Here is a 22664-nt window from a genome sequence, read left to right as displayed (position 1 = left end):
TCTCTCTCTCTCTCTCTCTCTCTCTCTCTTCTTTTGCCTCTCTTCCCCCCTCCCCCCCCGTTCACATGTTCTCTCTCTCTCAAACTAAAAAACAAATAAAATAGAAGTGAGGAAACTGACCTAGAGAGGTCACCTAGCTGACCTAAACTCACATCACTAGGAAGACACAGAAAAGGAGCATGGATCCTGGCCTTGGAGGGGGTGCATGTTACTCCGGTTGTCCTTAGGGTGGGGGCCCTCACGGTGAGACCCGGGTAACTGATTGAACCTGCTACTGTTTGTTAGGCCTCACAAAGTTTCCGCCACACATATGTGAGAAGTTTCAACTTTTGGAGGATTCTAGGGACCGCTTGTAACAAGAGAGACTCTGTGCTTGCTAATCTTCCTTCACGTATGATTTTATCCTCTTAATGCTAACAATGTTATATTCTTAATATATTATTTCTATTTCCTACAGGAGAGGTCTTCTTTGCAAAAATATTGTACTTAAAACATGCTCGTTAACGATCTTGGGGATGTAAGATTTTGGAGTTGGAATGAATGCGAGACATCATCTGTTTCAGCAGCTCTGGAGAGAGATCGCTATCTGAATCAATGGCTCCAATGAGTTGTGCTTAGCTGGAGTCCAGATTATCCTCAGTATCCTGGCGTTGTTTCCTGCCCATCTCCTTTGCTTCTTGGCTTCATATGTTAACGTATTTGGGAACTCCATTTTTGCTGGCTACCCTGTGGTCAGGTTTTCCAAGCGGGCTGCCTCGTCAATAGTGCGGTGTAGATCTGGCCAAGGACCTTATTCTCAGCTGGGAGCTGTTAAATCTTCCTCTTGAAGGTATTTTCACTCAAGTAGCTCTCTGCTGCCCTCCACTGGCTCTCAGCCACAAGAGCTAGCTAGCCTTCTGCGTCGGTGCTAACTCAGTGCATCCATCCCTGGCTTCAAAGGAGGTATGGGAACTTTATTAACCACCCTATAGACGGCCTTTGTAGCCCTGAGAAATAGAACCCAAGACCCTCCGTGTCTACTTATAGTCCATGCCCTCACGTCCTACGAGTTTGCTGATGGGCTGTGAAGGAGTATATCTGACTTTATTTAAGTATTTGTGCTGGCGTATTTGGAAGGGCTTCTTGAAAGTATAAACCTTCTCTTTAATTGTCAAGCTGAAATACCCTTCAGCTGACAGAAGACTAGGCCGTAAATTTCTGAACTTGCTGTATTAGTCTTACGGCAAATGAAATATTTTATTTTTAATGTTATCAAGATACGATTAATTTTATGAAGCTCCTAAATAATATGTACCCTTTTCATTTATTCCACAAACATCTATCAGCCACTGTGTATATTATGATATATGCCAGGCACTATTGTTGGTGCTGAGAATACAGCATTGAAAAAAGGAGACAAAAAAACCTCTGAAAATCACAAAACAATGCTCTGCCTTTCTTGAGCTCACTTCTTAGTTGGGAAAGTTAAACATTAAAACAAATTAATAAGCAAAATGCTCTTTAAAAAAATATACTATTACCATATCTCTTTCCTACCATAAACACACTGTAATGATCTCATGTATTTAAGAATGCTGGCATTAAGATTAAGAGAGGCATAATCAGAGGTTAGATAGGGTCTTTGTAGGCTACAAATATTCAGTGTTTTTCTTTCACTTATTCATAAATTTACTATGAGTATAGTATGGGCCTATAAAAATAATTGATGCAGATGACTGTTTGGATCTCTCAGCTGCAAAGATGTTTCATCTTTTGATTCCATTACAGTCTTCTCTCCTGTTAAAATGTCTGGTGATTGCCACCTTGTCACCCCCTGTAATAGCTGTCTCGGAAGTCCCTGCTATTGCTGGCCTTGATGATGGGCTCTGTTACAGTCTTTCTTTTTCCCTTTGTTTTTATTACGTTTTCTTTCTGTGTCTTTTATTTTTTTCCCACAGATTAGCTCTAAAAGATACAACTGGCCAAATGGAATACGTTTGTCCTTTCCTATAGGGCAGAACTATCAATCACAATGAAGCAAGTATAATCCCCTGGCCTTCTCTTCTCTACCGGTCTGTTTGAAGTAAGTGTTTGTCCCAGGTGAAACACAGTTTGTTTGGAACCAAAACAAAACGAAAACAAAACAAAAAAGTAGGATTGGCATTAATTACACATAGAATTTTTAAAATATTTATCTTTGAGACAGAGAGCACAAGTAGGGGAGGGGCAGAGAGACAAAGGACAGAGGATCTGAAGTGGGCTCCATTCTGACAGCAGAGGTCCTGAGGCAGGGCTTGAACTTGCGAACTGCGAGGTCATGACCTGAGCCAAAGTTGGACACTGAACCAACTGAGCCACCCAGGCACCCCTAATTACAAATATAATTTTTAAGAAAGCTGTGTTGGTTGAAGAGTGCTTCTGAGTGCGTTATCAGGAACCCAGGGTTGCGACAAGTTGCCTGTCCTTCCTCAGGAATAATGCCATAGCCCTCACCCAGGTCTGCCAGGTCTGAGCTGTCTGCCAGAGATGTATAAACTCGTTGTCAGGAAAGCAGCTTGTAGCTCTCTTAATTGAATAGGAAGTTTAGTTGGTTTCATAGTCTTATATTTCTTATGGAGCTTAGCTGTTCAGTTGCAGTCTAAGCCAGAGCTGGCCCTGACACATGCAAAATATTTTGGCCATAGGCATCAATAGCCTTTCTATATCATTCATGGCCAACTTGTAAAGGTCACGTAACATGTCTATATAGCTGCATAGGTACTTTCCTTGCCCAGACTCTATGAAACTGGTATGTGTCCTTCTTGTTCTCTGCACTAGAAACCAATTCTTTTTGGTCAAGTTAAGTAGTTTATTATCTTTGTGAGAAGAGCTCTGAACTTAGAAGATGGTCTTAAATTTTAGACAGTTTGGCAGTTTGGTGTTTAGATAATCAGGGCTTTACATTATTAATTTGAAGTGATTGAATGGGAGAAGTGAAGGGTTAGTTTGTTTAATTGAATTGAATACATTGTCCATTGTAATGTGCACCATTGTTTCATAGATCATAAAGACAGAAAAACAAGTGCTGCAAATTATCTGTGACATGCCATAAATTGTGAGATGCATCCATACTTCATTGCTATTAAAATGTTTACATCTCATAATTGCATGCAGTGTGGTACTTCTTTATCTGCTTTGAGATGGATTCAGGTATAGTGACGGTATAGCTTCTTGGGAAGATACATCTAGTAAAAATGCATACTGACTACAGCATTGTAAAGAACCAAAAACTATGATATCAAAAAATCTTTGTAATATGATGATTATAGATTTCAGCATGTTCTCAGACATCTAAAAAATAATTGCTGGAAAATCTTGAATTCTTCTTTTTTAAAAACTTATTTATTTTGAGAGAGGGAAAGAGTGAGCATGAGCTGGGTGAGGGGTAGAGAGAGAGGGAGAGAGAATCCCAAGCTGTGAGCACGGAGCTTGACGGGGGCCGATCCCACAAGCTGTAAGATCATGACCTGAGTCGAAATCAGGAGTCGGGAGCTTAACCCACTGAGCCACCCAGGTGCCCCCCAAATCTTTAATTCTTAATAGGAATTGTGAGAAATCTCAGGGTTTCTAAGTAATATGTTTGTATGAAAAGAAAAATAAATAGTCCATGTTTTGGAAAAAAGCTTCATAATATAAAACTGATTCTGGGTTGTTGTGCAAGAAGTTTTATCCTTCCCTTGGAGGATTTTTCTGAGTTGAACTTTCTAGTCTTGTTATTATGGTGTAGTCTTATGGTATGGTCTTCTACTAGACAGACATGCCATTATCTGCAACTTGTGGACTCGGGCAGCTTATAAGAATCTAAAGTCTCTTCTGTCTTTGTATGTGAGTTAGAAATGTATATTTTTAAATAAATTATTTTATAAAATTTACAAGTTTTGCTTCCTTCTGATTTTAGCTTAACACAGACTCGCTATACAAAATTTCCCAGTGTATTATAAAGAAGAAAATCAGTATAAATTACCTATTGAAACAAACCCAGTGGTGACTTCAGTTATCATTTTACATAATTTTTAAAAACCAGGACTTCTCCTGTGTATAAAGGTCCAATACTATATGGTACAATTTAAATAATTTGGAACATCCTGTGAGGATGCTTTGTGTTCTGACTTTTTTCATTCAGTGTTTTACCATGGGCATTTCCTCATCACTATTTTATTTTTGAAAACCACTATTAACTTATAGACTAACATGTTTATATAATTTATGGATTGACAATGAACAGTATAACCATTGATTCACATTTAGGTTGTTTCTAATTTTTCATCATTAAAGTGACTTGAGATGTCTCTACAACTCTGATTATTTCCTTTTAATAGAGTTTTTTTAGGGGATAAATTTTTTGGATCTCACAGTATGAGTTTTTTTTTAATATAATTTATTGTCACATTTATTGTATGGTTTCCATACAACACCCAGTGCTCATCCCAACAAGTGCCCTCCTCAATGCCCATCATCCACTTTCCCCTCTCCCTCACCCTCCATCAACCCTCACAGTATGAGTTTTTAAAAGACAGTGCCACATATTATTCAATTATACTTCATTAGAGTTCCACTAATGTATCTCACACTGGCAATCTGTGAAAGTATCTATCTTATTGAACCATTTTTAAATGTGAACTTTTGCCAGTTTAAGAGGAAAAAGAATAATATTTAAAACTTGTTTTAATGTGTTTTTTTAAATCTCCCATCAAGGTTGAATAAATTTTTTCAAGTATTATTCATATGTTTTTTTTTGCTTCTTCTATGGGTTATCTTTATGTCTTTTGTCTGTTTTTATGCTGTTTTGTCTTTTTTATTGCAATATAGTGCCTTTGTTATTAACTTACAAGGCTTTTCTATGAAAGTCTATTAACCCTTTGTCATCTGGCTCAAATATGTTTTTATTTTATTTTATTTTTTTTTTCAACGTTTATTTATTTTTGGGACAGAGAGAGACAGAGCATGAACGGGCGAGGGGCAGAGAGAGAGGGAGACACAGAATCGGAAACAGGCTCCAGGCTCTGAGCCATCAGCCCAGAGCCTGACGCGGGGCTCGAACTCACGGACCGCGAGATCGTGACCTGGCTGAAGTCGGACGCCCAACCGACTGTGCCACCCAGGCGCCCCTGGCTCAAATATGTTTTGCAATTTTTAATTGGTCTTTTCAATTTATTTATGCTTTTGGCCACAGAAAAATATAAATGTTATGTATATTCAGATGCTCAAAACGTAATGAGGTTTAAACCTCAAAGTTTAAATGCATGGTGGCTGAAAAACTCAAGCTCTAAAGGTACACTGCCATACTTTGAGTCTGATTCCATCACTTTCTAGGTATGTGACCTTGGATGAATGATTAAACCTTTCCATGCTTTAGTTTCACTAAGTGTAAAATGAGAATAATAATGGTAACTATCTCATGATGTCTTTATGAGGATAAAATATTTTAAATTCATAGAGAATTTACTTATACAAGTAATAGGGAAATAGTAAGCCCAAAATAAACAGTTGCCATTTGCATTATTGCTTTTAGTAGTTAACTTTATGAATTTAAGGATTTTTTCATTGTTCTTAATAATAAAAAATAACATACACATCCAGAGGTAAGTTGAATACTAACATGTTGTATTAACTAAACTTCAAATTTAGCTAAAGTTTGGGATACATAGTTTCATAAATTAAATGAATGATTAATTTGATTATTCTGGGGGAAATACTATTATGTCTTTTTGTTCATGTATCTAACAATTTTATTCATTCTTTCAACACATATCTTCTACTATGTGCCAGGAACTGTAGTTGAACAAATGGTAAATAAGACAGTTAAACAACTTTGCTTTTGTGGAGCTTACATTCCATTTGGAGAGGCAATAAACAAAATAAATCGGTGTCCTGAAAAATGTAATGGAGAATAGAGGGCCTAAGGAATGTAAAAGAGAGTGGTTAGAATTTTCAGTAGATTAGCCAGGAGAAACCACTGATTGTATTAGATTTCTATTGCTGTCAAAAATTACCACAAACTTAGTGGCTTAAAACTTCACAAGTTTATTACTTTGTATTTTCTGTGGGTCAGGTCAAGAGTTCAGGCACAAGCTACCTGGGTCCTTGGCTCATAGCCTCACAAGGTTGAAATCAATGTTTTGACTGTGTTCTCATTCTCATGGTCCTCATCTACAACTCAGGGTCTTCTTCCGAAGTTATTCAGGTTGTTGGGAGAATTCAGTTCCTGGTGGTTGTAGGACTGAAGTTCCTGTTTTCTTGCTAGCTTGTGACTGAATTCACTCTCAACTCCTTGAAGCCACCTGCATTTTATAGGCATGTGACCCTGATGGGCAATTATTCACAACACAGTGGTTTGTGTCTTCCTTGAGGCCAGCTAGAGTGTCTATTTGACACTTCAATTTCTTTAAAAGGCTTGTTAGGACAGGCCCACATATCATAATCTGAATAACAACTCTTGATTAATTGAGAGTCAACTGCTTAAAAACTTAATCATGAGTGATATTCCTTTATATTCACAAATCCACCCACACTCAAGGGAAGTGAGTTATATAGTGTGTATATTCCAGGTGGCAGAAGTCTTGGGGACTTCTTAGAATCTTGCCTATCATATAAAAAGTGATGCTTGGACAAACATCAAGGGATTTAGAGAGTGAGCCATGTGGGTAACTGGGAAAAGTATATTCTAGGCAGAAAGAATACCCCTTGCAAGACCATGAAATTAAAGCATGTGGTATGTTTAAATAACAGCAAGATTGGAGGGAAGGTCTGTGTAGCTGAAAAGAAATACTGAATGGATTGGAGACAATGGAAGTCATGGTATTATGTAGACTGTTGTAGGTTATTGTAAGGACTTCAACTTTAATATGAGTAAAATTGATGCATGGATAGACCATGGTAGAGGGTTTTCAGCAGATGAATAATATAGTCTAACACTTTAAAATAATTCCTCCTGCTACCCTACTGAGAATAAACTATGGAGGGTCAGTGTGGGAAACAGTAGACAAGTTAGAAGATATTGAAAAAATTCAGGTGAGAGTCATGGGGTTATTGGACTAAGTCAGTAGCAGTGAAGGTGATAAAAAAAAGATTGAATTTTGTAGATATTTTGCAGGTAGAGCCTATAGATTTTCCTGATGGGATAAACGTGAGATGTGAAAGAAACATAGGCACCAACATTGATTAGAAAAATTTGGCTTGGAGATAGGAGGAAGATGGCGGCGTAGGAGGACGCTGGGCTCACCGCGTGTCCTGCTGATCACTTAGATTCCACCTACACCTGCCTAAATAACTCAGAAAACCACCAGAGGATTAGCAGAACGGAGTCGCTGGAGCCAAGCGCAGATGAGAGGCCCACGGAAGAGGGTAGGAAGGGCGGCGAGGCGGTGCGCGCTCCACGGACTGGCGGGAGGGAGCCGGGGCGGAGGGGCGGCTCGCCGGCCAAGCAGAGCCCCCGAGTCTGGCTTGCAAAAGCGGAGGGGCCTGACGGACTGTGTTCCGACAGCAAGCGCGACTTAGCATCTGGGAGGTCATAAGTTAACAGCTCTGCTCAGAAAGCGGGAAGGCTGGAGGACAAAGGGAAGGAGAGCTGCTGAGCCCCCGGACGACAGAGCTCAGTTTGGTGGGGAACAAAGGCGCTCGCCAGCGCCATCTCCCCCGCCCATCCCCCAGCCAAAATCCCAAAGAGAACCAGTTTCTGCCAGGGAACTTGCTCGCTCCGTGCAAACACTCAACTCTGCGCTTCTGCGGACCCAAACCTCCGGCAGAGGATCTGACTCCCTCCTGCTGCCACAGGGCCCCTCCTGAAGAGGATCACCTAAGGAGAAGCAAGCTAAGCCTGCCCCTCCTGCCCCTGTGCACCTTGCCTACCCACCCCAGCTAAGACACCAGATCCCCAGCATCACAAGCCTGGCAGTGTGCAAGTAGCCCAGACAGGCAACCCCACCCCACAGTGAATCCCGCCCCTAGGAGAGGGGAAGAGAAGGCACACACCAGTCTGACTGTGGCCCCAGCAGTGGGCTGGGGGCAGACATCAGGTCTGACTGCGGCTCCGCCCACCAACTCCAGTTATACACCACAGCACAGGGGAAGTGCCCTGCAGGTCCTCACCACGCCAGGGACTATCCAAAATGACCAAGCGGAAGAATTCCCCTCAGAAGAATCTCCAGGAAATAACAACAGCTAATGAGCTGATCAAAAAGGATTTAAAGAATATAACAGAAAGTGAATTTAGAATAATAGTCATAAAATTAATCGCTGGGCTTGAAAACAGTATAGCTGACAGCAGAGAATCTCTTGCTACAGAGATCAAGGGACTAAGGAACAGTCACGAGGAGCTGAAAAACGCTTTAAACGAAATGCATAACAAAATGGAAACCACCACAGCTCAGATTGAAGAGGCAGAGGAGAGAATAGGTGAACTAGAAGATAAAGTTATGGAAAAAGAGGAAGCTGAGAAAAAGAGAGATAAAAAAATCCAGGAGTATGAGGGGAAAATTAGAGAACTAAGTGATACACTAAAAAGAAATAATATACGCATAATTGGTATCCCAGAGGAGGAAGAGAGAGGGAAAGGTGCTGAAGGGGTACTTGAAGAAATAATAGCTGAGAACTTCCCTGAAGTGGGGAAGGAAAAAGGCATTGAAATCCAAGAGGCACAGAGAACTCCCTTCAGACGGAACTTGAATCGATCTTCTGCACGACATATCATAGTGAAACTGGCAAAATACAAGGATAAAGAGAAAATTCTGAAAGCAGCAAGGGGTAAACGTGCCCTCACATACAAAGGGAGACCTATAAGACTCGTGACTGATCTCTCTTTTGAAACTTGGCAGGCCAGAAAGAGTTGGCACGAGATTTTCAGTGTGCTAGACAGAAAAAATATGCAGCCGAGAATCCTTTATCCAGCAAGTCTGTCATTTAGAATAGAAGGAGAGATAAAGGTCTTCCCAAACAAACAAAAACTGAAGGAATTTGTCACCACTAAACCAGCCCTACAAGAGATCCTAAGGGGGACCCTGTGAGACAAAGTACCAGAGACATCACTACAAGCATAAAACATACAGACATCACAATGACTCTAAACCCATATCTTTCTATAATAACACTGAATGTAAATGGATTAAATGCGCCAACCAAAAGACATAGGGTATCAGAATGGATAAAAAAACAAGACCCATGTATTTGGTGTCTACAAGAGACTCATTTTAGACCTGAGGACACCTTTAGATTGAGAGTGAGGGGATGGAGAACTATTTATGATGCTACTGGAAGCCAAAAGAAAGCTGGAGTAGCCATACTTATATCAGACAAACTAGACTTTAAATTAAAGGCTGTAACAAGAGATGAAGAAGGACATTATATAATAGTGACAGGGTCTATCCATCAGGAAGAGCTAACAATTATAAATGTCTATGCGCCGAATACCGGAGCGCCCAAATATATAAAACAATTACTCATAAACATAAGCAACCTTATTGAGAAGAATGTGGTAATTGCAGGGGACTTTAACACCCCACTTACAGAAATGGATAGATCATCTAGACACACGGTCAATAAAGAAACAAGGGCCCTGAATGAGACATTGGATCAGATGGACTTGACAGATCTATTTAGAACTCTGCATCCCAAAGCAACAGAATATACTTTCTTCTCAAGTGCACATGGAACATTCTCCAAGATAGATCATATACTGGGTCACAAAACAGCCCTTCATCAGTGTACAAGAATTGAAATCATACCATGCATACTTTCAGACCACAATGCTATGAAGCTTGAAATCAACCACAGAAAAAAGTCTGGAAAACCTCCCAAAGCATGGAGGTTAAAGAACACCCTACTAACGAATGAGTGGGTCAACCAGGCAATTAGAGAAGAAATTAAAAAATATATGGAAACAAACGAAAATGAAAATACAACAATCCAAACGCTTTGGGACGCAGCGAAGGCAGTCCTGAGAGGAAAATACATTGCAATCCAGGCCTATCTCAAGAAACAAGAAAAATCCCAAATACAAAATCTAACAGCACACCTAAGGGAACTAGAAGCAGAACAGCAAAAGCAGCCTAAACCCAGCAGAAGAAGAGAAATAATAAAGATCAGAGCAGAAATAAACAATATAGAATCTAAAAAAACTGTAGAGCAGATCAACGAAACCAAGAGTTGGTTTTTTGAAAAAATAAACAAAATTGACAAACCTCTAGCCAGGCTTCTCAAAAAGAAAAGGGAGATGACCCAAATAGATAAAATCATGAATGAAAATGGAATGATTACAACCAATCCCTCAGAGATACAAACAATTATCAGGGAATACTATGAAAAATTATATGGCAACAAATTGGACAACCTGGAAGAAATGGACAAATTCCTGAACACCCACACTCTTCCAAAACTCAATCAGGAGGAAATAGAAAGCTTGAACAGACCCATCACCAGCGAAGAAATTGAATCGGTTATCAAAAATCTCCCAACAAATAAGAGTCCAGGACCAGATGGCTTCCCAGGGGAGTTCTACCAGACGTTTAAAGCAGAGATAATACCTATCCTTCTCAAGCTATTCCAAGAAATAGAAAGGGAAGGAAAACTTCCAGACTCATTCTATGAAGCCAGTATTACTTTGATTCCTAAAACAGACAGAGACCCAGTAAAAAAGAGAACTACAGGCCAATATCCCTGATGAATACGGATGCCAAAATTCTCAATAAGATACTAGCAAATCGAATTCAACGGCATATAAAAAGAATTGTTCACCATGATCAAGTGGGATTCATTCCTGGGATGCAGGGCTGGTTCAACATTCGCAAATCAATCAACGTGATCCATCACATTAACAAAAAAAAAGAGAAAAACCATATGATCCTGTCAATCGATGCAGAAAAGGCTTTTGACAAAATCCAGCACCCTTTCTTAATAAAAACCCTTGAGAAAGTCGGGATAGAAGGAACATACTTAAAGATCATAAAAGCCATTTATGAAAAGCCCACAGCTAACATCATCCTCAACGGGGAAAAACTGAGAGCTTTTTCCCTGAGATCAGGAACACGACAGGGATGCCCACTCTCACCTCTGCTGTTTAACATAGTGCTGGAAGTTCTAGCATCAGCAATCAGACAACAAAAGGAAATCAAAGGCATCAAAATTGGCAAAGATGAAGTCAAGCTTTCGCTTTTTGCAGATGACATGATATTATACATGGAAAATCCGACAGACTCCACCAAAAGTCTGCTAGAACTGATACATGAATTCAGCAAAGTTGCAGGATACAAAATCAATGTACAGAAATCAGTTGCATTCTTATACACTAACAATGAAGCAACAGAAAGACAAATAAGGAAACTGATCCCATTCACAATTGCACCAAGAAGCATAAAATACCTAGGAATAAATCTAACCAAAGATGTAAAGGATCTGTATGCTGAAAACTATCGAAAGCTTATGAAGGTAATTGAAGAAGATTTAAAGAAATGGAAAGACATTCCCTGCTCATGGATTGGAAGAATAAATATTGTCAAAATGTCAATACTACCCAAAGCTATCTACACATTCAATGCAATCCCAATCAAAATTGCACCAGCATTCTTCTCGAAACTAGAACAAGCAATCCTAAAATTCATATGGAACCACAAAAGGCCCCGAATAGGCAAAGCAATTTTGAAGAAGAAGACCAAAGCAGGAGGCATCACAATCCCAGACTTTAGCCTCTACTACAAAGCTGTCATCATCAAGACAGCATGGTATTGGCACAAAAACAGACACATAGACCAATGGACTAGAATAGAAACCCCAGAACTAGACCCACAAACGTATGGCCAACTCATCTTTGACAAAGCAGGAAAGAACATCCAATGGAAAAAAGACAGTCTCTTTAACAAATGGTGCTGGGAGAACTGGACAGCAACATGCAGAAGGTTGAAACTAGACCACTTTCTCACACCATTCACAAAAATAAACTCAAAATGGATAAAGGACCTGAATGTGAGACAGGAAACCATCAAAACCCTAGAGGAGAAAGCAGGAAAAGACCTCTCTGACCTCAGCCGTAGCCATCTCTTACTCGACACATCCCCAAAGGCAAGGGAATTCAAAGCAAAAGTGAATTACTGGGACCTTATGAAGATAAAAAGCTTCTGCACAGCAAAGGAAACAACCAACAAAACTAAAAGGCAACCAACAGAATGGGAAAAGATATTTGCAAATGACATATCGGACAAAGGGCTAGTATCCAAAATCTATAAAGAGCTCACCAAACTCCACACCCGAAAAGCAAATAACCCAGTGAAGAAATGGGCAGAAAACATGAATAGACACTTCTCTAAAGAAGACATCCGGATGGCCAACAGGCACATGAAAAGATGTTCAGCGTCGCTCCTTATCAGGGAACTACAAATCAAAACCACACTCAGGTATCACCTCACGCCAGTCAGAGTGGCCAAAATGAACACATCAGGAGACTATAGATGCTGGAGAGGATGTGGAGAAACGGGAACCCTCTTGCCCTGTTGGTGGGAATGCAAATTGGTGCAGCCACTCTGGAAAGCAGTGTGGAGGTTCCTCAGAAAATTAAAAATAGACCTACCCTATGACCCAGCAATAGCACTGCTAGGAATTTATCCAAGGGACACAGGAGTACTGATGCATAGGGGCACTTGTACCCCAATGATTATAGCAGCACTCTCAACAATAGTCAAATTATGGAAAGAGCCTAAATGTCCATCAACTGATGAATGGATAAAGAAATTGTGGTTTATATACACAATGGAATACTACGTGGCAATGAGAAAAAATGAAATATGGCCTTTTGTAGCAACGTGGATGGAACTGGAGAGTGTGATGCTAAGTGAAATAAGCCATACAGAGAAAGACAGATACCATATGGTTTCACTCTTATGTGGATCCTGAGAAACTTAACAGGAACCCATGGGGGAGGGGAAGGAAAAAAAAAAAGAGGTTAGAGTGGGAGAGAGCCAAAGCATAAGAGACTGTTGAGAACTGAGAACAAACTAAGGGTTGATGGGGGGTGGGAGGGAGGAGAGGGTGGGTGATGGGTATTGAGTAGGGCACCTTTTGGAATGAGCACTGGGTGTTGTATGGAAACCAATTTGACAATAAATTTCATATATAAATAAAAAAAATAAAATAATTTGCTTTTTGAGTCAAAAAAAAAAGAGAAAAATTTGGCTTGAACAATGGGGAAGCTAGAGTTTCTGTTTACTAAGAATGGGGAAGCTTTGGGGACGTCAGGTTTGGACATGACATCAGATTATTGCTTTTGGTTATGTTAAGTTTAAGATGTGTAGTTGACATCCAAATGGAAATGTCAAATGAAAGTTGAATATGTGAGTCTTCAGAATTGGTGTTCAGAATTAGGTCTGGAATGGAGATACAAATTGTGAGTTTTTAGCATGAATAGGAGATATTTAAAGCCAGTAAGCCTGGATGAGAGACACTTTTCTAAAGAAGACATTCAGATGGCCAACAGACACATGAAAAGATGCTTAATGTCACTCCTCATCAGGGAAATACAAATCAAAACCACACTGAGATATCACCTCATGCCAGTCAGATTGGCTAAAATGAACAAATCAGGAGACTAGATGCTGGAAAGGATGTGGAGAAACGGGAACCCTCTTGCACTGTTGGTGGGAATGCAAACTGGTGCAGCCACTCTGGAAAACAGTGTGGAGGCTCCTCAAAAAATTAAAAATAGATCCACCCTATGACCCAGCAATAGCACTGCTATGAATTTACCCAAAGGATGCAGGAGTGCTGATGCATAGGGGAACCTGTACCCCAATGTTTATAGCAGCACTTTCAACAATAGCCAAATTATGGAAAGAGCCTAAATGTCCATCAACTGACAAATGGATAAAGAAGATGTGGTTTATATATACAATGGAATACTACTTGGCAATGAGAAAGAATGAAATCTGGCCATTTGTAGCAACATGGATGGAACTGGAGGGTATTATGCTAAGTGAAAGAGGTCATACAGAGAAAGACAGATACCATATGTTTTCACTCTTATGTGGATCCTGAGAAACTTAACAGAAGACCACGGGTTAGGGGAAGGGGGAAATAAAGTTACAGAGAGGGAGGGAAGCAAACCATAAGAGACTCTTAAATACTGAGAACAAGCTGAGGGTTGATGGGGGGTGTGGGAGAGGGGAAAGTGGGTGATGGGCATTGAGGAGGGCACCTGTTGGGATGAGCACTGGGTGTTTTATGGAAACCAATTCGACAATAAATTATATTTAATATTAAAAAAGCAGTATATAGAGAAGACCAAGGACTGAGTTCAGCAGACTCTAATTCAGCAGGTTGGGAAGAAGAAAAGGAATGAACAAGAGAGTGAGAAAAAGCAGTAGCTGAGGTTAGACAAAAATCAAGAGTACATAGTGACTTGAAAGCCAAGGAAAGGAGTGTGTGTGGTCAACTGTATTAACACTGCTGGTGGGCCCAGTAAGATAAAGACAGAAAATTAGTTTGACTTAGCAAAATGGAGGTGATTGGTGGCCATGAGGGGAACAGATTCATTACAATGGTAGAGATGAAAGTCTCTTGAGTGATGATTAAAAATGAATGAAGGAATGCCTGGGTGTTTCAGTTGGTTAAACCTCTGACTCTTGATTTTGGCTCAGGTCATCATGATCTTGTGGTTCATGACTTTGAAACCTGCATCGGGCTCTGCACTGACATTGTGGGGCCTGCTTGGGATTTTCTGTCTTCTCTCTCTCTCTCTCTCTTTCTCACTGTCATTTTCCTTCTTGCTCTCTCTCTCTCAAAAATAAATAAACATTAAAAATATGAATGGATAGAGAAGAATTCGAGAGACTGTAGACAATCTATTGAGCAGTTTTGCTAAAAGAGAAACAGAAGAGGCATTAGTTAGGAGAACATGGATCCAAGAGAGAGTTTTTGGTTTGTTTGTTTTTCTAAAGGGAGAAAAAATATGTTTAATTGTTTATAGAAGTGGTCCAGTAGAGAGAGAGAATTTGATGATACAGGAGAAAAAGGAAAGGCTTTGCTCAAGGCATGGTTTTGAATGGGGAAATGAGATGGGACCAAGAGCCCAAGATGGGAGGGGTCGCATGGGTACAGAAAGTTGTGGATGTTCTCCTTTGATTGCTTCGGTTCTCTCAATGAACTAAGAAGCAAGGTCAGCTAAGACTGAGGACGATAATGGAAGTGCATGAAGTGTGAGGAGGAAGGATAAGGTATGAAATCCTTCTGCAGGTGAGCCGGAGAGCAAACTGACTAGGCACATGTAACGTGATTGTTAGGCAGCACTATGAACCTACTTGAGATTCATGTTCATGACTTAATATAATAAGACTAGTTTATATTCTGTGTGCTTTTTTCCAGTTATGTTAGTTGCAGAGGTTCCGGAAAAGTGTATATAGAATAAAGAAAAAGTGATTGTAATGATGGGTCATGGAATTTAAGCTGGTAAGAAGGGAAAGGAGTATATGATGGAGGAGAGAAAAGTGAAAAGCACACATTGATGACCTGCTATGTACTGTGGTAAATTCTTAGAATAGATTAGTAGATTACTAGTCTTTCTTTAAAACCGGCTTGGTGATGATCTCAATGTTGTATCATATAAAGTGTTAGGGGGAAGTCAAGTGGTCATAATCTCTGGCTCCTGGTGGGCCGCAGGTAACTCATCACAGTGATTTATTTTGATTTCAGAGTATATCCGTAGTTGCTGTATCTACTGGCACACCAATGAGGGAGGAAAGGGCAAGAATTAATATCTTTGCTTTATATCTAGATGTATACAGGTAGGCATGGAGAAAGGATCCCTGGACAAAGTGGTAAAACAAAGTTGGAATTTATTATTCACTCCAGTCAGTATTTCTCTTTGGGACCATTGGCTTCCTCAATTCAGCTCAGCACCCCGTGCTGCCATATGGTTGTTCCATGTTGCCCAATCAGTCTCCCTCCCAATTTCACGGAGAACACCCATGCTTCATAATTTCCTCTTCTCTCAGGTTTCCTTTGTTAAAAACTGCACGTGAAGGGTTCATTCCTACTGAGTCATACATTAACCACTTTGGTTAACTAACTCCAGTTTGGTTAAGTTTTCAATATTATTCTCTCTCTTAGAAAGAATGCTATTTCCATAGTAAGAACCACATATATACTACAACCTGGAAAAAATGTATAAATGCCTGGAAACATATAACTTACCAGTTTTGGAAGAAATAGAAGACTTAAATGGATGATTACCAGCAATGAAATAGAATCAGTGATCAAAAAACTCCCCAATAAAGAAAAGTCCAGGACTAGATGGCTTCACAGATGAATTATACCAAATACTTAAGGAAAGATTAATTCCTATTCTCAAACTTTTTAAAAAAAAAAACAGAAGAGGAAGGAAAACTTCCAAATTCATTTTATGAGGCCAGTATAGTAAAAAACACAGTTTACATCATGAACCAGATCACAAATACATGTATCTACATAAACACCCCTATGTAGCTGAAAAGATTTATGAACTCATACCCCTACTACTTGTGATGCGCTCTGATGCTTTCTGTTATTGTATTCAATTTAAAAACTTACTGGTTGGGACCCTCTAAGTGATGTACCAACCACCAATGGGTTGACAGACTGCAGTTTGACAGTAAGAGGAATTTTGATACTTATAATGCAGGCCAGTTATAATCATGGAGGAGATTTAAGGCAGGTTCCAGCAGAGCACAGTTTGAAAATGAAAGACCTATTGGTTTGTCTTAAATTATTTGTAGTAATTCAAAAAATAAAAAATAAAAAAGAGGTCGGGGTGTCTGGCTGGGTCCACTGGAAGAACATGCAATTCTTGATCTCAGGGTTGTGAGTTCAGGTCCCATGCTGAGTGTAGAGATTGCTTAAATTACTTACTTATTTAATTAAAAAAAAAGATTTTATGTTATATGCTAGTGAAATATACTGGTATACTTAGGAGAAATAGATTATGGTCTTAGTTCTACCAAAAATAATGGCAAAGATACTAAAAATAAATAAATCACACTGTGTCGAATCTTTAAAAATAAATTCATGGAGTATGCTAAATAAGGATAACAACTAAGAACATATTCATTAATTTTGATCACCAATTTCTCTCTTGAAGGCATTGATATGCTTTACTTATTTGTTCAAGACAATAAATGCCAGTCACTATTCTAAAAGACAGATTTACTCTACCCCCATGATAATTCTGTTTTGTTGTTGTTGTTGTTGTTGTTGTTGTTTTATAGTTCTTAGTCTACAGATGAGGAGACGGGCACAGAGATTAAGGAATTTGCCATAGGTTCCTTGGTAAGTAAGAGCGTCAGGTAGTTTGGTTCCTAAGTCCATGCTCTCAACCACTACCATATGGCTACGACCACTACTTAGGGGTGGCTAAGTCAATGTTTTGTCCGCTTTGGGTTTCTTGTATCATATTTCTCATTATGCTACAAGGGACTCAATGATTTCTGGCTATATTAATAATGCTAATAGCTGCCTTTGTGCTGTTATCTCTTTTTAAACTTATGGCACCCATAAAGTAAATGTTTTTATTATTTCTTTGATTATTTTTCACCTTAGACTACAGGTAAGAAAACTGAGGCTGTGTAACTAATTTGAGAGCATGCATGGGTGGTGGAGATAGGTGTTAAAACCAGGTCTCTGTACTGTAGGACTGGGATAAGATTTGATTACTATTAAATCTTGATGCTCACTCTATTCCCCCCACTTCTCTGTGAACTCCATATTTACAATGTAGTTTTTTGTTGATTTTCTTTGTGTGCCGGCTGCCTTTCTATCACATTTGCTCTCCTGCTCTGCTTCCTCCTCTAAACCTTGAGCAACCACTGACTTTCCACAGTTGCTTCTCTTCCACCGTGGAAGTCACGCTGTCACTGACACTGTAGTGTCTGTACTGACTACTGAGGGAGTCATGTTGTCTGCTTTTTAATTATTACATAGCTTGTTCTTTTGAAACTGTCTTCTGACATGAATGAAGGGGCTATTTATTTCCAATAGGAAATTTCATTGTTTGGGGTCAGAGTTTTTTGTTTGTTTGTTTTTTTTTCTTAAATCAAATTGCTTTACTCTGGGAAACAAGAACACTCTTTCCCTGTACTGGTTCCTATTTTTCTATTATCAACCATTCTCCGAATGCAGAAGAGCATCTGGTTTTACTGTTCACCATATGAGGGTTACGTGTTTATGATTTTGGAATGCCTTGATGGATCTGAGGTATTAATATTAAAGTCCACAGTGGTGAGAAAACATAGTGTAGATGTTTGCCTGCTTGATGGCATGGGTTATGTGGATCTTAAGGTACCTAATGGCTTGAATCAAAGATACTAGATAGCTTACAGTTAGTTCAAAATACTAATTTTGTTTTCTAATATTCCTAGAATGTAGTTAGAAAAAAAGTTCTAGGTAAAAGTAAAATATATTATTTCAAGGAGATATAACTGTAACCAAATCAAGTAAATACAAACAAAAGATACACACACATACACACACTTGCTAAATTTTAAAATAACACACAGAGTTTCATTTGTGCTTCTTCAGATTGATCGAAAAGATCATTTTAAACATAAAGATTTTGTAGGTAGCCTTCTAAATAAAGCTTATAAAAATGTGTTTCTTAAACTCCTTTCATAACCTATTAGAACTCACCATCCCTCCTAACTGCTTTATTGGGCAGGTGTAGATTATTGCCGTAGGTGTTATATGAGGCTTCTATCATTTCTCCCATTTACTCACAGCCATTTCTTGGGATAGGGGAGTGGGAGAGGCTTTAAAAATTACTTAGGGCAGCTCTTTCTGCCCACTGGTCCTATCCCTGTGCTTTAATAAAATCACATTTTTGCACACACACACACACACACACACACACACACACACACACAAATAAATAAATAAATGACTTAGGTTGAAAATGGCTCATCACAGGTTTCAGTATTTTCCAAAATGGCTCTTAATTGAGTCCTGATAGGATACGTATGTTTTAGTAGCGAACAAGGACTGGAAACCAGCATTTAGTGGAAAGACCATTGAATACCAGAAGATTCAAATCCTAGCATCCATTCTGTTACTTAATAATTGTGTGAGGTAGGGCTTCTCATTCTAATCTCTTTCATGTTCCTTTTATCTGAAATGGAGTTCAAAACACCTGCTGGGTCTAACTCAGAAATTTATTCCCCAGAGCAAGGGAGATGTAAGTGATGAAAGTATATGAATAGCAAAGGCAGTGCTCTGATTTTATTTCTGGATTTGATTTATGTTAAGTCACACAAATCCCCCAAAAGATAAGAATATTCATTGTTATCAACTACTTACCTCTGATTGATCTAAAGTCCTCATATATTCTACAAGTATGCTGAATTAATTGTTTGGATATTATACTGTTCCTTAAGTTTTCAAAATAAATATCACCAGAAAATCCTGACAACTTAAAATAGATTACATGCTTTATATGGTGTCTAAAACTTTTCATGCATTGTAGTAAAAAATTAGTCATATGTTTTATATGACGTTCTGATATAAATCCACACATCAACTTGGAGTTTTCTTCATAGCTTATTTGTAATACATTAGTCATTGTTGGGTCTATTAGTCAGAAGTTTCAAATCTATAATGCGGTTGCCATTTTTAGTAATTATTTTTAAAATGCTAACATACAATTTAGTTTGTTGAAATTCAGCTTTATTCACAGATTTCTCCTTCTGTTCTTTTGCAGATCAATGTGGATAATCTCAAAATAACAGTGCCTCTCTTACTGTAAGCATTTTAGATGTGTCGTCATATTAATCTTTTGCCCTTTACTATTTCCGTTAATTAATTTTGCCCTTTAACTTTTGCTGATCAATGTGGACTAAATTGTAATTGCAACATTTCTATGAAATAATACAAAATTAAGGCTAATAGTAGCATGCTGTGAGTTAGTGAGAGATATTAACATTTTTGAACTTGGTAAGTTGATTTAAAACCAGTTAGACTTAGAATCAACTTTTGATTTATTTTAAATTGTAGGTGTGAGAATTTTGAATATTATATTGTGATTAAAGTTTTCTTGCAGTGTCTGATAAATACTGATGGTTTGGAAACATGTGGCTTTACATCTCTATTACACTCATTGTCATTACAAAGTTAAAATATGCAGTGAGGTAAGGAAAGGATTACATATCTCATGAGTGTCTATATTAATTCCCATAAATGAATTGAAATATTGACTTTAATATAGATTACCCAATATGGGGCACCTAGCTGGCTCAGTCAGTAGAGCATGGGAGTCTTGAACTTGGGTTTGTGTGTTCAGGTCCCATGTTGGGTATAGAGCCTCCTTAAAAAAATTGATTACCCAACACAGTTGATAGTTTATTCACTAAGTGAACATATAATTATGACTTACCCTGTACCAGATAATGTATGAGGTGATGAGGGTAGAGTGATGAATAAAATTTAATTCCTACTCCAAAAGAACTCAGATTCTAATGGAAAAGATGGACACATAGTCATAGGTGTATGTTAAAATTAGTGCCACATTGGAGGTATGTGTTGGGTACTATGGAAACACACAGGAAAGCCACTTGGATCTTCAGATTGAGGGAAGGCTTTCTGGAAAGCCTATTGCCACCTAAGCTCTCTCTTCAAAACATTTAGAAAAAAATTATAAATGGAACACAAGAACATGTAACAATAATAAAATGATTTAGAAGATCTTGTAATCAAAGAAACAGAACCATTTCTATTCAGTGGCTAATTGGTTTCCTAGGGGTAAGCTCTTTTAAATATTTTTGCTTGCATTTCTTTTGGTGATTTCTCCATATCACTAAATTATATGATTAGACCTCCTTGGTGTCTTTTAGAGTTACTTATCATTTTATTACTTCTACAGGTTACTTTTGTGTTCATAAATAATGACCCAACACATTGTTAAGAGATGATATTATCACTTCTGCTGTTTCCTCCATCTTTTTACCTTTGTCATTCTCCACCACTTATCAGCTACCCTATTATTTTTATTTTGTTAAGATTGTTATCATTGTGACTTGATAGGAAACAGCAAACAAGTTTTTCACTTTTTCTGCATTAATTGACTGTGTACATTTATGTTTTTATGACTATGCTGGGTCATGTACTGTGCTCTGATGAAATGGATTCTCTTTTCTTAACTATCACTTACTTAAAATCATGCCAAAGATGTATATTTTCCACATTGGAATCATGAATTTTTACACAACTTTACTTCCCTCTGCTCTACTGTAATTTTGGTTAGAAATTGACTTTTCTTTCTTGTTTAGAAAAAAGGCAAGCCTCCTATGCTTTCAGTTAGCAATTGACTTTTCTGTTTTAAAGACTTTGTTTTCTAGGCCTTACCTTTTAATTGCACTTAGTTAAATTTCTATTCTGCACTTTCCAGCCTCTAGCAATTTGTTGCTCTCTCTCATTTGCTTATATTTCTCTTACCTTCTTCTTGGTTACATATTAATTCTATTTTTATGGATTTTTGTTTTTATTTTAGAAGAGTCTCAGGGGAGTTGAAAAATAGAGATGTATCACTGAGACCTAGTATGAGTTTATAGGAAACTACAAACAGTCACAGGTTGTTTAAGGTTGAAGTGTTAAACAGCAGGACACATGACTGAAATATTGCTAGGCATCATATCATGAGGACCTTACAGATACATTTACTGAGGACTTTAGACATTATCTTACGGGAACTGAGTGTTTTAATTGTGAAAGTAGTATGATTATGTGAGGGAGGTATATTTAAAGACTAGAGGCAGGGAGCAAATTTAGAAAGCTGTTGAAAGAGTCCATATTGATAATGAAGATCTGATCTAAAGGCAAATGATCAGAGCGAAGATGGGAAGGAAGTAATAAAGAGATGGTGCAGCAGAAATTTCCAACAATGATTAAAATATCAAAGCAAGAAATGCTAAGAGTCCAAATAGGATAAATGCAAAACCAAACAAAACTGGCAAATGAGGATAAAACTTCTGAACACTACAGATAAAAAGAAAAAGCAGCTAGAAAAAAAAAAAGATGTATTACTTTGCAAGGAGCTAATAAAGGCAAGATAAGGGTATTAGCTATTTTTTTTCTAAAAAAATACAGTGGACGCCAGAGGATAATGGAGTGATAATCTTTAAAATGCTAAAATAAAATAGGATGAGTCATAGGTTATAATTAAAGTCTAGTCTATTTCTACTTTTGTTTGATTTGCTATGTGATAAGGAACGCCACTGTTCATTAAGACAATATTTTTCTGGAAAAAAACACTGACTTAAATTCAGGAGATTTGGAGATGACCATAAAAAAGTGTAATTTAAATAATTAATTTTGGAAGATAATGGGCTAGGTAGAACCACTAAGAGATTTAAACACTCACCATTTAATATGTCCTGAATGGTTACAAGTCCTACACAATCCAGAAGCAAGACTTAGCTTTTTAAAAATTCCCTTCAGGGGCACCTGGGTGGCTCAGTTGGTTAAGCATCTGACTCTTGGTTTTGGCTCAGGTCATGATCTCATGGTTTGTGGGTTTAAACCCTACATTGGGCTCTGTGCTGAAAGCATGGAGCCTGCTTTCCATGAAGGGATTCTCCCTCTCCCTGCCCCTCCCCCACCCGTTCTCTCTGTCTCTCTCTCTCAAAATAAATAAATTTAAAAAAACTTAAAAAAAA

The 22664-nt window shown here is 38.3% G+C and overlaps 1 long non-coding RNA gene across 1 annotated transcript in view; it reads left to right on the top strand.

Annotated features, from left to right (window-relative positions):
- The first annotated feature begins 473 nt into the window (after positions 1–473).
- Positions 474–22664, top strand: part of LOC121031598 (uncharacterized) — a 42125-nt gene continuing 19934 nt past the window's right edge. The window contains exons 1-3 of the long non-coding RNA XR_005790795.1: positions 474–942; positions 1938–2062; positions 19715–19755. This is a non-coding gene — a long non-coding RNA (uncharacterized LOC121031598). The remainder of the gene's footprint in view (positions 943–1937; positions 2063–19714; positions 19756–22664) is intronic.

Source organism: Herpailurus yagouaroundi, unplaced genomic scaffold, assembly GCF_014898765.1.
Source record: "Herpailurus yagouaroundi ecotype Mexico unplaced genomic scaffold, PumYag 141, whole genome shotgun sequence".
Lineage (NCBI taxonomy): Eukaryota > Metazoa > Chordata > Mammalia > Carnivora > Felidae > Herpailurus > Herpailurus yagouaroundi.
Note: the sequence above shows the minus strand (reverse complement) of the source record. Positions and strands in the feature narration are given on the sequence as shown.